At 51.6% G+C, this 12,169-nt stretch overlaps 1 pseudogene; it reads right to left on the bottom strand.

Moving 5' to 3' along the window:
* Positions 1-1,974: 1,974 nt before the first annotated feature.
* Positions 1,975-10,210, bottom strand: LOC125338992 (annotated as a pseudogene).
* Between the last annotated feature and the right edge of the window lie 1,959 nt (positions 10,211-12,169).

Below are 12,169 nucleotides of genomic sequence, written 5' to 3'. Positions count from 1 at the left end.
AGGGCCCCTGTTGTGGGTTCTTGGGTCGCTGATTCAGCATGGCATGGAGACTTTTGTCTTCTTTGATTATTTCCCCTCTAGATGATGTGGGTCAAGAGAGCTTGCCTCTCAGATTTAATATTGCCACTGAGGGGCGGCTTGCCCACCTGAGCAGAGTGCGCCTATCACAGCGGGCATTGCTGCTGAGGGGCAGCTTTCCCACTTGTGTGCTCCCACAGGGGAGTGGGTGCAGTACCCTCCTGCTGGAGGGCTAGCACGAGGACCCACTCTGGCCCTCTGGGAGGGAGAGTGTGTGAGCGTGAGCTCTTCTGCTTCTTTTGGGGGGGCACACTGCCCTGGACTGTTTGAGGGTGCTTGTGCCCTCTCACGAATCAACTGTGGGGGACCTATGTGTGGTCCCCAAGCAGGTTCAAGTGTCTGGGCTCAGTGTTGGGCCCAGGTGACCCTGTGGGCTGGTATTGCACACCAGCAAGCCTGTAACTGTTGTTCAAAAAGTCCCCACAGACCAGGGTGCCTCAAGTGGTGGTCAAATGCCTACCAGACCCCGGGTCCCTTCTGGGGGGGTGGGGGAGGGACTGGTGCAGACAGCTTCAGGCTCCCCAGCTGGGGCTTTGGGGGATGCTGGCCTAAGATGTCTCCGGGCCACTTTGTTGGGCCCTGCTTCACTGCTGCTAGTTCCTGTGTCCTCCCAGGGGCTGTAGGGTCCTAGAGCCACCAGACATGGGGCTCTTTGTTCCATCAGGGTAGGGAAGAAGAGGGAGGGAGTTCTAGCTTCTTTGTCCCCTTGTGATGAGCTCTACATCAGGTTTTGGGTCTCTGCCAGAGCAGATCTCCCGTTTAAGGGGGGAGGGGGCAATGGGGAACTTACTGGTACTGGATTGTGTGTGTGTCCCACGCTGCTCTTTGCTTTTCCAGGCTGGGGTGTGTTGATCTATAGTTTGGCGGCAGCATCCCGGCTCTCCACATCTGCAGCGCCCAGTTCCCCTGCTGTTGTTGTCTGGTCCTGGCCATTCGGTCCCATGCCACCATTTGCCTCGGTCCAGTCTGCGTGCAGTCTGGGGCCCATGGAGCTCCTGCTGTCTGGTCTCTGCACTCTCTGAAGGATTTTTCCACTGTTGTTTGTGTGGTCGCTGACAGTCTGCAGTTCTGTTCGCCCGCGCCAGGGCCACTTTCCCAGCATGGCCCTGTTTGGGCCCGGGTGGAGAGAGTACCTGGGAGATTTTCCGGCTCCGTGCAGATTATAGGCTTTTCCTTCTTTGTTCTTTTTTCATTTCCTGTGTTTCACTGTTTGTTCTGGTTGTTGGGTTTGCTGGACTCTAGATGAGGCATTGGGTATTGGAGTTCCCAGCTCACTATTTGGTTAGAGCAAGTTGGGGTGCCTCCCTATTGTGACAGCATCATCTTCCTCCTCTCGCTTTAATTACTTCTTTCAAAGCTTTTGTGGTTTCTCTTGGCATTTTCCTCTCTCTCTCCCTCTCACTGGGCTTGAAATCAAAGCCTGCTAGCACTCTACCACTTGAGCCCCACCTAAACTCCCAACTTTTTGTTGGTTCATTGGAGGGAAGAGTCTGCTGGGCTTTTCCTGCCCAGGCTGGCTTTGAGCTGGGTTCCTCAGCTATAGGCTTCTTGAGTAGCTGGGATGACAGGCCTATGGAGAAGCAGCCCACAGCAAGGAATTCTTAAGCCTTAGCATGCCACTAATCTGCAGAAGATTCCTGACCCGGACACAAACCCTTTGCTCAGGTTGTGTGAACAGAGATCATCAGAAACCTGATATAAACATGACACACAAAATTCCTTCAGTGAATAGGAACTGATTTATTTTTATTACTGCTCAATTTCTGGCATTCCAGCTTGGAAGCGCCCATCTTCAGCAAGGTCAACAGTCTGGCCTGTTTGCCGTTCCCATCTGACAATCGCCCCCTCCCTTCTTCCGGCCATACCAGTGGCTCAGTCCCCTCCTCTCCCCCTCCCCTGGCACAGCCCTGTGCTCAGTGAGGCTGGAAGCTTATAGTATAGGTTGGTGGGATTGTGGCAAAGCCCACATGTTTGGGGGACACGTCGATGTCTTCGGCAGGCAGTGTGGACTTGAAGCGGAAGTTCTGCATGATGGTAGTAAGGAAGAGAAAGAGCTCCATTCTAGCCAGGCCTTCTCCAAAACAGTACCACTTTCCTGCAGAGGAGAGGAGGCAGGCAGGGCTGAAAGCCAACTCTCTCTGTGAGCTAACCCCCAAACCCCAAGTCCCCAGCTGAGTTCTCTAATGGTGGGGCAGGGAAAGCTGTAAAATTCTAGCCTCTTCTCTGAGCCTGGGTTTCCCTAATCCATGAGGGGACTGGGTGTTATCCCTTAGTTTTTTTCCTCCATGCTGGTACTGTAGCACTTGAGCCACAGCCCCAATTACAGTACAGTTTTTAGTTAGTCATGGAGCTTGAACTCAGGGTCTGGGTGCTACCCTGAGCTTTTTTACTCAAAGCTATTCATCTACTACTTTGAGCTCCATGGCACTTCCAATTTTCTGGTGCTACAGTAAAGCTAAGAGTCTCACGGACTTTCCTTCCCCAGACTGGATTCCAACTGGGATCCTCAGATCTCAACCTCCTGAGTAGCTAGGATGGCAGCGTGAGCCAGAGACAATGTGGGTACTTCACTCTGTTCTTGATTTTCCTCATTTCTGAATGAGCTTTGATGATCCCTTTTCTTATTCCTGGTACCCCAACAGGATGTTTGGGAATTACGATGGGCTGCAGGTAGGGGATCACAGACTAGATCCAATCAGACCTTCCAACCTAGGGAAAGGCACTAATGATTTTGTGGGTCAGAGAGGGGCTGGCACACACAGCTGTCCCTTTGCCGTGAGCTGTGGCCTGGTGGCCACTGCTGATCACTCACCAATGGAAAAGGGGACAAAAGCATCATTCTTCTTAAACTGTCCATTGTCATCCAGGAAGTTGTGAGGGTTGAAACCTTGGGGGTTAGAGAAAAACTTGGGGTCTTTATGAACAGAACCCAGCATGGGGAACACTTCGGTACCCTGAGAAGAAGAGGAGGAAGAGAGAGTGAGAAAGGCAATTGGAAGATGAATGTGCTGAAAGTCCCCTGGGACAAGGTGGGGGGGGAGCAGGGAGTGGAGTCAAGGGAGTGGAGGAGGGAGGGAGAGGCTTCAGGGACCATGAGGTTAAGGTCTCTGTGAGTAAGTAGAAGTTCCTCTCTCTGTTACCAGGGGCATGGTGGACACCGGTTTGAGACTTCCAGAATCCAGTTTGGGACAACTACCTCTCCTGTCTCTCTAGGCAGATGGTTGGGGGGCAAGGGGATTTGGCAGGTACATGTGCCAGAGCTATGAGATTCTGGGCCTTCTGGAATGATCTATTGAGGACTGGAGATTTCTGGTCTTAAGCAAGAGGTCTGGGTAAATAAGATTTAACCCCTGCTCTGGTGTGTGTGTTTCAGTCCTAGGCCTTGAACTCAGAGCCAAGGCATTGTCTCTGATTTTTTTTTTTTTGGTCAAGGCTAGCAGTCTGCCTTTTTGAGCCCACAGTTTCACTTCAAGGAGTTTTGGTGGTTCACTGTAGATAAGAGTCTTATGGTGGGGGGCTGGGAATATGGCCTAGTGGTAAAGTGCTTGCCTTGTATAGATGAAACCCTGGGTTCGATTCCTCAGCACCACATATATAGAAAAGTCCAGAAGTGGCGCTGTCGCCCAAGTGGCAGAGTACTAGCCTTGAGCAAAAAGAAGCCAGGGACCGTGCTCAGGCCCTGAGGCCACGCCCCAGGACTGGCAACAAAAACAAAAATAAAAAACAAAAGAGTCTTATGGTGGTACTGTGGCTGGTAGAATGCTAACCTTGAACAAAAAGAACTCAAGAACAGTGACCAGGCTGTGAGATCAAACACAGGCCAAAAAATTATTAAGTCTCATAGACGTTTCTGCTGGAGCTGACTTTCAGTCTCGATCTTCAGATCTCAGCCACCTGAATGCCTGTGAGGACAGGCCTGAGTCGCTGGTGCTGGGATTTACATTGCTCCATTTTAGGAAGATTCAAGTCAAGGCTTGGATCTCCTGATCCAGGGAAGCTGGAAGGGGGGCAGGGAGTTGTCTGAGTAGAAAAGAAGAAGGGACACAGTGGGTGAGGAAGCCTTCGATTAAGAATGGGAGACAGGGAGTAGTTAGTGTGTAACAGAGTTAGGGTGCGGGGTCCCAGGAAGGGGCACCTTGGGCAGAATGAACTCCCGGAACTTAGTGTCCTTTGTGACCCTGCGTGCCAGCCCCATGGGAATCATGTCACCAAATCTCTGCATCTCGTGAATCACAGCCTCTGTGTAGGGCATCTTTGCTCGGTCCTCAAACTTTGGCTGCCGGTTTTTGCCAATGACCCAATCAACCTCTTCGTGGACTTTAGCTGAGAGTGGTAGAGAAAGGGCAAATGTGTTTAGGTATCTGAAGTCTTTCAATCAGGGAGGAGAACTTAAAATAAATAAAGAAATAAATAAAGAACTTGGCACTGGTGGCTAACACCAGTCATACTAGCTATTCAGGAGGCTGAGATCCAAGGATCAGGTTCAAAGCCAGCCTAGGCAGGAAAGTTAAGAGACTCTCATCTCCAATGAACCACCAGAAAACTAGAAAGGGAACTGTGGCTCATGTGGTAGTTCACCAGCCTTGAGCAAAAAAGCTCATGGGCAGCCACAAGGCCCTGAATTCAAGCCCTGTAACTGATAGATGGAAAGAAGGACGGAAGGAAGGAAGGGAAGAAGGAAGGAAGGACGGAAGGAAGGAAGGAAGGAAGGAAGGAAGGAAGGAAGGAAGGAAGGAAGGAAGGAAAGTAGGACGCAGGAAAAGGAAAGGTGTGCAGTCTTAGAAAAATGAATGACAGGCATACAGCTCATCATTCATTCACAACAGCTATTGGGCATTAGCTCGCTGCCCTATCAGTATCAAGGGCTGTCTTAGGCTGTGGCTTGGAGAAGGAGGCAGTGGGGTCCTTGTGGTAGAGATCAGCCATTTACCAATCCGTTTAGGAAGCAGATGTGTGTGTGTGTGTGTGTGTGTGTGTGTGTGTGTGTGTGTTTGTCACTGTGGGGCTAGATCTCAGGGTCTGAAGGCTGTGCCTGTGCACTTTTACTCATGGCTAGCACCCACCCCTTTGACCTACAGCCTCACTTCCAGCTTTATAGTGGTTTCATGAAGATACGAGTCTCACAGACCTCCCTGCCTTGGCTGGATTCCAAAGGTAAATCCTCAGCTGTCAGCCTCCTGAATAGCTAGGAAGACAGGAGGAGCCAAGACCCTGGCTCCTACTATTTTCATAGCTACAACTGTGATAGCTAAGTCCACAAGCTACTCTCTCCTGTCTGGATCATAACAGGGCCTATGTGAAATGAGAACATGGCAGATAACTTAGGGGAACTTTTAGGGCCTGCCCCCTCCCCTCAGTTCTCTGTCCCCACCCCCGCCCAGCCTTACCCTCCACATCTGGGTGTTTCATGAGCAGCAGGAAGCCATAACGCAAGGTGGTACTGACAGTCTCCGTGCCCGCAAAGAAGAGGTTCAGGGTGGTGAGCACCAGGTTCTTCATGTGGAATTCCATATTGGGGTTCTCCTTCTCCTACAGGGAGAAAGGCCTTCAAGAAACCCCACTTCCCACTCCTTGGAAGGATCTTCTGGAATGTGCTCTTGGCATCTACTGCTGTGAGGTCCAGGTAAAACATCAATCTGCCAGGCTCTCCATCCTGTTTCCAGAACTTTGCCAGGATGTTGCCTGTGGCCCAAAAGGCACCTCTTGCCTTTGTCTGGCTGGTTGGTTGGTTGATTGATTTTTGTCAGGTATGGGGTTTGAACTCAAGCCTAGCTCTGTACCCCTTTGAGCTACAGCACTACTTCAAATTTTCTCCTCGTTAACTGGAGAAAAGAGTCTCATGGACTTTCCTGCCTTAGCTGGCTTTGAATGATTTTCCTCAGATCTCAGCCTCCTGTGTAGCTAGGATACTAGTCATGAGTGTATGTGAATGTGTGTGTTTGTCTGTGTGTGTACCCATGTTAGGGCTTGAACTCTAGACCACTCACTCTCATTTGGTGTGGTAGCTTAAAGCACCAGTGTCAGAAACAGACCTGGAGTAAGCTAGAGACACAGATTCCATGCTGTTTGAGTGCTGTGATTCCTCATTGTGGTCCTAATAGCTATGATGGGCCAGGCACCAGTGGCTCATGACTGCAATTCCAGCTACTCAAAACGCTGAGATCTGAGGATTGACATTGAATACTATTTACTACTTTTTTGTGTGAGTCCTGTGGTAGGAACTCAGGGCCTAGGCAATGTCCCTGAGCTTCTTTTGATCAAGCCTAGCACTCTAGCACATGAGCCACAGTGCCATTTCCGGCTTTTTCTGTATATGTAGTGCTGAGGAATGGAACCCAGGGCTTCATTCATGCTAGGCAAGCACTCTTCCGCTAAGCAACATGCTCAGTGAACATTGAGGATTTTTATATAATCAACCATGATCCACACTGAGAATTATTTATATAATTGACATAGTTCTAGGTTTTCCGTCCTAGCCCAATCTCCATGGCACTCAACTGCCTGCCCCGCCCCCTTCCCCTGGGCTGCTGAACGCACCTCCAGCATGCAGATGAGGAAGGAGTCGATGAAGTCTTGCGGGGAGTTGGGATCCAGGGTGCGCTGGTTCTGCTCCACCTTCTTGGTGATGAAATCCTCCAGCCCCTGCAGCTCCTTAAAGGCCTGTTGCTGTGGTCTAGGCAGGTGCTTCATGATGGAGTAGAACATATCATAGAGCTGGGGTGGGGTGGGGGGTTCTGGAGAGAGAAAATGGAAAAAAAAAAAAAAAAACAGACATTCACCTGACATCTTAGCACACACCTGTAATCTCAGCTACTCTGGAGATGGAGCATGGAGGTAGGTCTCATATTTGGGGAAACCATGCATCAAATAAGTGAGTGAATAATTTAAAATGATAAAATAGATAGCACAAGGACAGAGTGCTTGGCTAATATGCCCAAGGTCTTGGCTTGAAACTCCAGTAGAACACAGAGCACAATCACACCCCTCCCCCAATTGTCAGTGCACGCCCACAGGCCATGGGGCCCCCATCTGTCATCCTCCTGCCCCCAAGGTCCCCTCAAAACCAGCCCACCATGTGTACACCTGAAGAGCTGTGCCAGGACCCAGAGTCAGTGACCAATACGCAGGTGTCCGAAGACAGGTGGACATTTCCCCCATGGGCCTGAACACAGAACCTGGGGGCGGGGGGGGAGGGGGGGAGTGTGGCCCCACCAGCCGCTCTGTTCCTTGGCTGCAGGTGGCAGCAAACCAACCTCATGGCCTCACAGGTGCACCTTGCCCAGGACTGAGCTGGTGACTGCACTGCTCCATCACATGCGCCACAGCTGCACTTCATGGCTTTTCACTGGGTAATTGGAGTCTCATAGACTTTCCTGCCCAGGATGGTTTTCAAACATCCATCAGATCTCAGCCTCCTGAACAGCTGGGATTACAATGAGTAAACGGCCTTCACATTTGTTCTGTCTGTGGTGGGGACAGGCGCTGTTCCTGAGCTCTTTTGCTCAAGGCTGGTGCTTTACCACTTTGAGCCACAGCGCCACTTCCAGGTTTTGCGGATTCATTGGAGGTAAGAGTCTCACAGACTTTCCTGCCAGGCTGAATTCGAACCATAATCCTCAGATGTCAGCCTTCCTAGTAGCTAGGATGACAGGCTGAGCCATCAGAGCCCAGCCATTTTGAAGTTATGTCTATGACCTGGCTGTTGCTCATACACTCGTGGCAGGGGGGCAGCATGGGTACCTGGCCGGTGGAGATGGCTGTGAACTGGAAGCTGCTCAGCATCATTCGTAGGAGAGACAGGAACTCCTTGTCCTCATAGTCGAAGCGGTCCCCAAAGACAATGGAGCTGATGACATTGGAGACGGTTCTGCTCAGGTAGAAGGTGGGATCTATGAAGGTGCCTGCAGGGTGGAGAGTGAGGGGTTTATGGAGGAGCCTTCAGGGGTGAAGGGTAGGGGTTTACAGGGTGAAGGTGAGGGTGAAACGTGGAGACTGAGGGCTCAGGAGTGGCAGGTGAGGAGTGGAGGAGGAAGGGAGGGTTTGCAAGGGTGGAGGGTGAGGGGTTTGCAGGAGTAGAGGGGAACCCAGGAAAGATCTGTGCAGAAAAAGAACCAATCCAGTGACCTGATGACAGTCTAACCCTTTGGGAGTGGTTTTGGTTGGTGGCTGAACCCGGGCTCAGCCACTCGGCCCCACCCTACCCTGCCTGACACCCACCACGAGCGGGTCCCACAGAGCCTGAATGAGGAAGCCCGCCTCCTCCTGGATGCGCTCCTCAATGCCACACTTGCCCATGCCAAAGTCCCGCAGCGTGGTGATGGAGAAGCGCCTCAGCTGCTTGGCACGCTCCCCATTGCTGAAGGCCACGCCTGGAGAGGAGAAAGCAGGAGGATCAGAACCTGAGACCCCCAAAATGTGTGGGGGCCAGGACCCTCAGAGCACCCTGGGGATGCTGGGGAAGCTGGAGGCCTGTAGGCCGGGCTGTGCAGAGAGCAAGAGAAGGGAGAGGAGCTCTATGGGCCGAGAGGGAACAAGGGAGCCAGGAAGAAACCCCAGACTCAGGGCCCGAGTTCTGCAGATCATGGGAAAGAGACAGGGAAGGGGAGACAGCCCCCCTCCCTCAGAGAGAGAGGGAGTAAGGAGAGAGGGAAAGAGTGGAGGAGGGCAGAAAGGCAAGAGGTGACGTTTGAAATGGATGGAAAGGGGGAAAGTGAATACTTTCTATCCACAGAGAACTAGAAGCCACAAAGCACCATGACCCGGCGAGGGCCCAGGTGAACCGTGAACCCGGGGACGGAGCAATGGCTTAGATGGGAAAGGGCGAATGGGAATAATTTGAGGAGCAAGCTTGCACATACTGGGGTGCATTGGTTTTTCTTCCCCCAAACCCTGGCAAAGTCAATAGATTGAATGTTCCCACATGTGGTCTAATCCTGCTCAGCAACACACATACCCAACAACGTGTGCTCACGCAAGCACACGCATGCAACCACACACACATTTTTATTCTTTGGTGCCTGTCTTGGGGCTCAAACTTGGCACCTGGGCTCTGTCCCTGAGCACCTCTGCTCAAGGCTAGCACTCTACCACTTGGAGCCACAGCACAATTTCTAGTTTTCCAGTGGCTCATCATGGGAGATAATAGTCTCACGGGATTTCCTGACCTGGCTGGCTTTGAACCACAATTCTCAGATGTGAATCTGCTGAGTAGCTAGGATTCCAAGAGGGAGCCATGGGGGGCTGGGGATATGGCCTAGTGGCAAGAGTGCCTGCCTCGGATACACGAGGCCCTAGGTTCGATTCCCCAGCACCCCCCAGCACCACTTATACAGAAAACGGCCAGAAGCGGCGCTGTGGCTCAAGTGGCAGAGTGCTAGCCTTGAGCGGGAAGAAGCCAGGGACAGTGCTCAGGCCCTGAGTCCAAGGCCCAGGACTGGCAAAAAAAAAAGAGGGAGCCATGGTACCAAGATAGAAATTGGCTTCTAAAGGTCCCCACCACCCCCTTTCCCCATGGGTTTGATTCCTCAGCACCACATAGACAGAATAAACTGGAGGTGGCACTGTGTCTCAAGTGGTAGAGCATTAGCCTTAAGCAAAATGAAGCTCAGGGACAGGGCTCAGGCCCCGAGTTTTAGCTGGAGGACTGGCAAATAAAATAAAGACTCTGTCTCACGCAGTCTGTGGTCAGCGCCCCTGCCCTATGGATCTGGGCCCATCTGTTCCGCCACTCCATCCCACCACGTCCTGGCCCGCCGCACCTTCAAGAGAGAGTCATACATCTGCAAAAAGAAGCTCAGGAACAGGGCTCAGGCACTGAGTTTAAGCTAGAGAACTGGCAAATAAAATAAAATAAGGACTCCGGCTCATGCAGTCTGTGGTCAGCGCCCTTGCCCTGTGGATATGGGCGCATCTGTCCCATCACTCCATCCCACCACCTCCCAGCCCACCGCACCTTCATGAGAGAGTCGTACATCTGCTCCGTGTTGAACTACAGATAGTTTCCAAGGAAAGGCAATGGCTTGGGGCCTGGAGACAGCTTTCCTGACAACTTCCTCTGCTGCCAGACAGACATCAACACCAGGACAGCCAGAAAGGCCAGCACGCCCACCAGCAACATGCCTGAGGCCAGCATGCTGGCGACCAGGGTGCCAGTCAAATGGCGGTGGCTGAGCTAGCGTCTCGGCTGCCTTTATACTCTGCAGGACTGAAGGCTGGCCTTTGGCCTGGGTTGTATAACTGTCTTGTTTTCCTTTTACACGTCCCCCTTTCCACCACCCACCCATCCTCTACCATGCACCCTACCAAGTTTGAGACACAGCCAGTGTAACAGACCTGGGAAGCCATCACACTAAGGAGAAACAGGCTGGGTATGTGGCACTTGAGAAGGAAGCACCCCAAACTATGGATTCATTACCTTCAAATCTTGGGTAGAGTTCTTTGAGCTTTAGATAGTGGGTCTCCAAGACCTCACATAAACATAAGTTAAATTTTTTAGGGTCTTGGGAGAGGTGTGGGTTTCATCCAAATGATGGATTGGTGATAGGTGGTTATGGGTTTGAGAATGTTCTAGTGAAGTAAGATTTGGGGGATTCAAGGGTGATGACTTGGAGGGTCAGGGGCTAAGAACGATCCCGAACTGTGAATGTGGAGGAAGAAAGCCCAGCCGGTATCAAGAGTGAGCACCTGAGCCCAGGTGTGGACCTGCTGTGATTGTAGCCCTGTGCTGTCTCTTGAGACCCCAAGTGGAAGATAATGATGGGGCCATGGAGCCAGGACCCCCACTGCCCGTGATCCACCACCTGAGTCACATTTCAGTGGAACACCACACAGCCCTGAAGACAAAATTCCAGGGTCACAATGGGCTGAGGGACAGGCTAGGTCTAGGACATAATAACCACCAATGTGGCAGAAAACCTTAGCTACCAAGGGGTCCAATTTGCAAAGAGCCCAGACTGGATTTCCCACCCCCTAGGCAAGTGCACTCCATTTATTAGATCACTTCTATTACTGTGGTTATTTATGACTACCCCCTATTTTACACATAGGTTTCTTGTGCAGAGAACCCAGAGATTTTGCCTGGAATGCAAATGTGAGAGACACTTTTGTCAGTTGTGGAGCTTGAACTCCGGGCCTGGACACTCTCCCTGAGACTCTTTTTCTCAAGGCTAGCACTTCACCACTTTGAGCCACAGCACCACTTCCAGTTTTCTGGCGGTTCATTGGAGATCAGAGTCTCATGGACATACCTGTCCAGGCTAGCATTGAACCACAAATCTCAGATCTCAGCTCTTGATCTGCTAGGATGACGGACATGCCCAGGGGTGCCTGGCTGCCAGATGTTTTGATTGTTACTGGAAATGAAGATGCTGACTCATCATCTCCACTGAAGTGACCCAGGCAGTGTGAGGAAGGGAGGACTGGAACTCCCTCCCTCCCACCCCACCCCCACCCTTAGATGGGTCCTGAGATTGGCACAGTTGTCCTATCAGGGTCAGCTAGCCCCAGAGATGGAGGACGTCACATGGCCTTGAGCTTGGCTCCCTGTGTGGTAAAAGAGTAAATTCAGGAGAGGATCACCAAAGTTTCCTGGGGAAGGTCTAAAGATGACCCCATGTAACTTGTGAGTTTGAGTCCAAGTGGGTTGTGTCATAGACCTTGGCAGAGGTCTGGGGTAGGCTCTGTGCACACTTTTTTGGCACAGCAGAGGTCTGCCACCTGCTTTGCGACATCAGATGGGTGGAAGTTGGGTGAGGCTGGCACCCCAGGCTTGGCCTGGCACTTGCATTTTGCGTCAACTCCTTCTAGGGTGCTGGAGTCTGAGTCCTGTGTGGAGAATAAAGGGCAAAGAACAAAAGCTAAGGGATGGAAATTTTGCTTGTTGATTTAGGAGGGGGAAGAGGTGGGGGAAAGGATTAGCAAAGGCTTGGCAGACATTTATACCTTGAATGGGGTTACCAGCCTACACCTGGGCTGGCCCCCGGCCTGGACCTCTCTCCTCCCCTCTGGGTTTTCTGTTTACTTGTTTGTGTTTATTTTTTTCTTGGAGTCATTTGTAGGATTTCGTGCTTCTTGAGGGATGCATGACGATTGG

This window comes from Perognathus longimembris, chromosome 20 (assembly GCF_023159225.1).
Source record: "Perognathus longimembris pacificus isolate PPM17 chromosome 20, ASM2315922v1, whole genome shotgun sequence".
Lineage (NCBI taxonomy): Eukaryota > Metazoa > Chordata > Mammalia > Rodentia > Heteromyidae > Perognathus > Perognathus longimembris.
The sequence above is the reverse complement of the archived record's forward strand: the minus strand, read 5'-3'. Positions and strand labels throughout refer to the sequence as shown.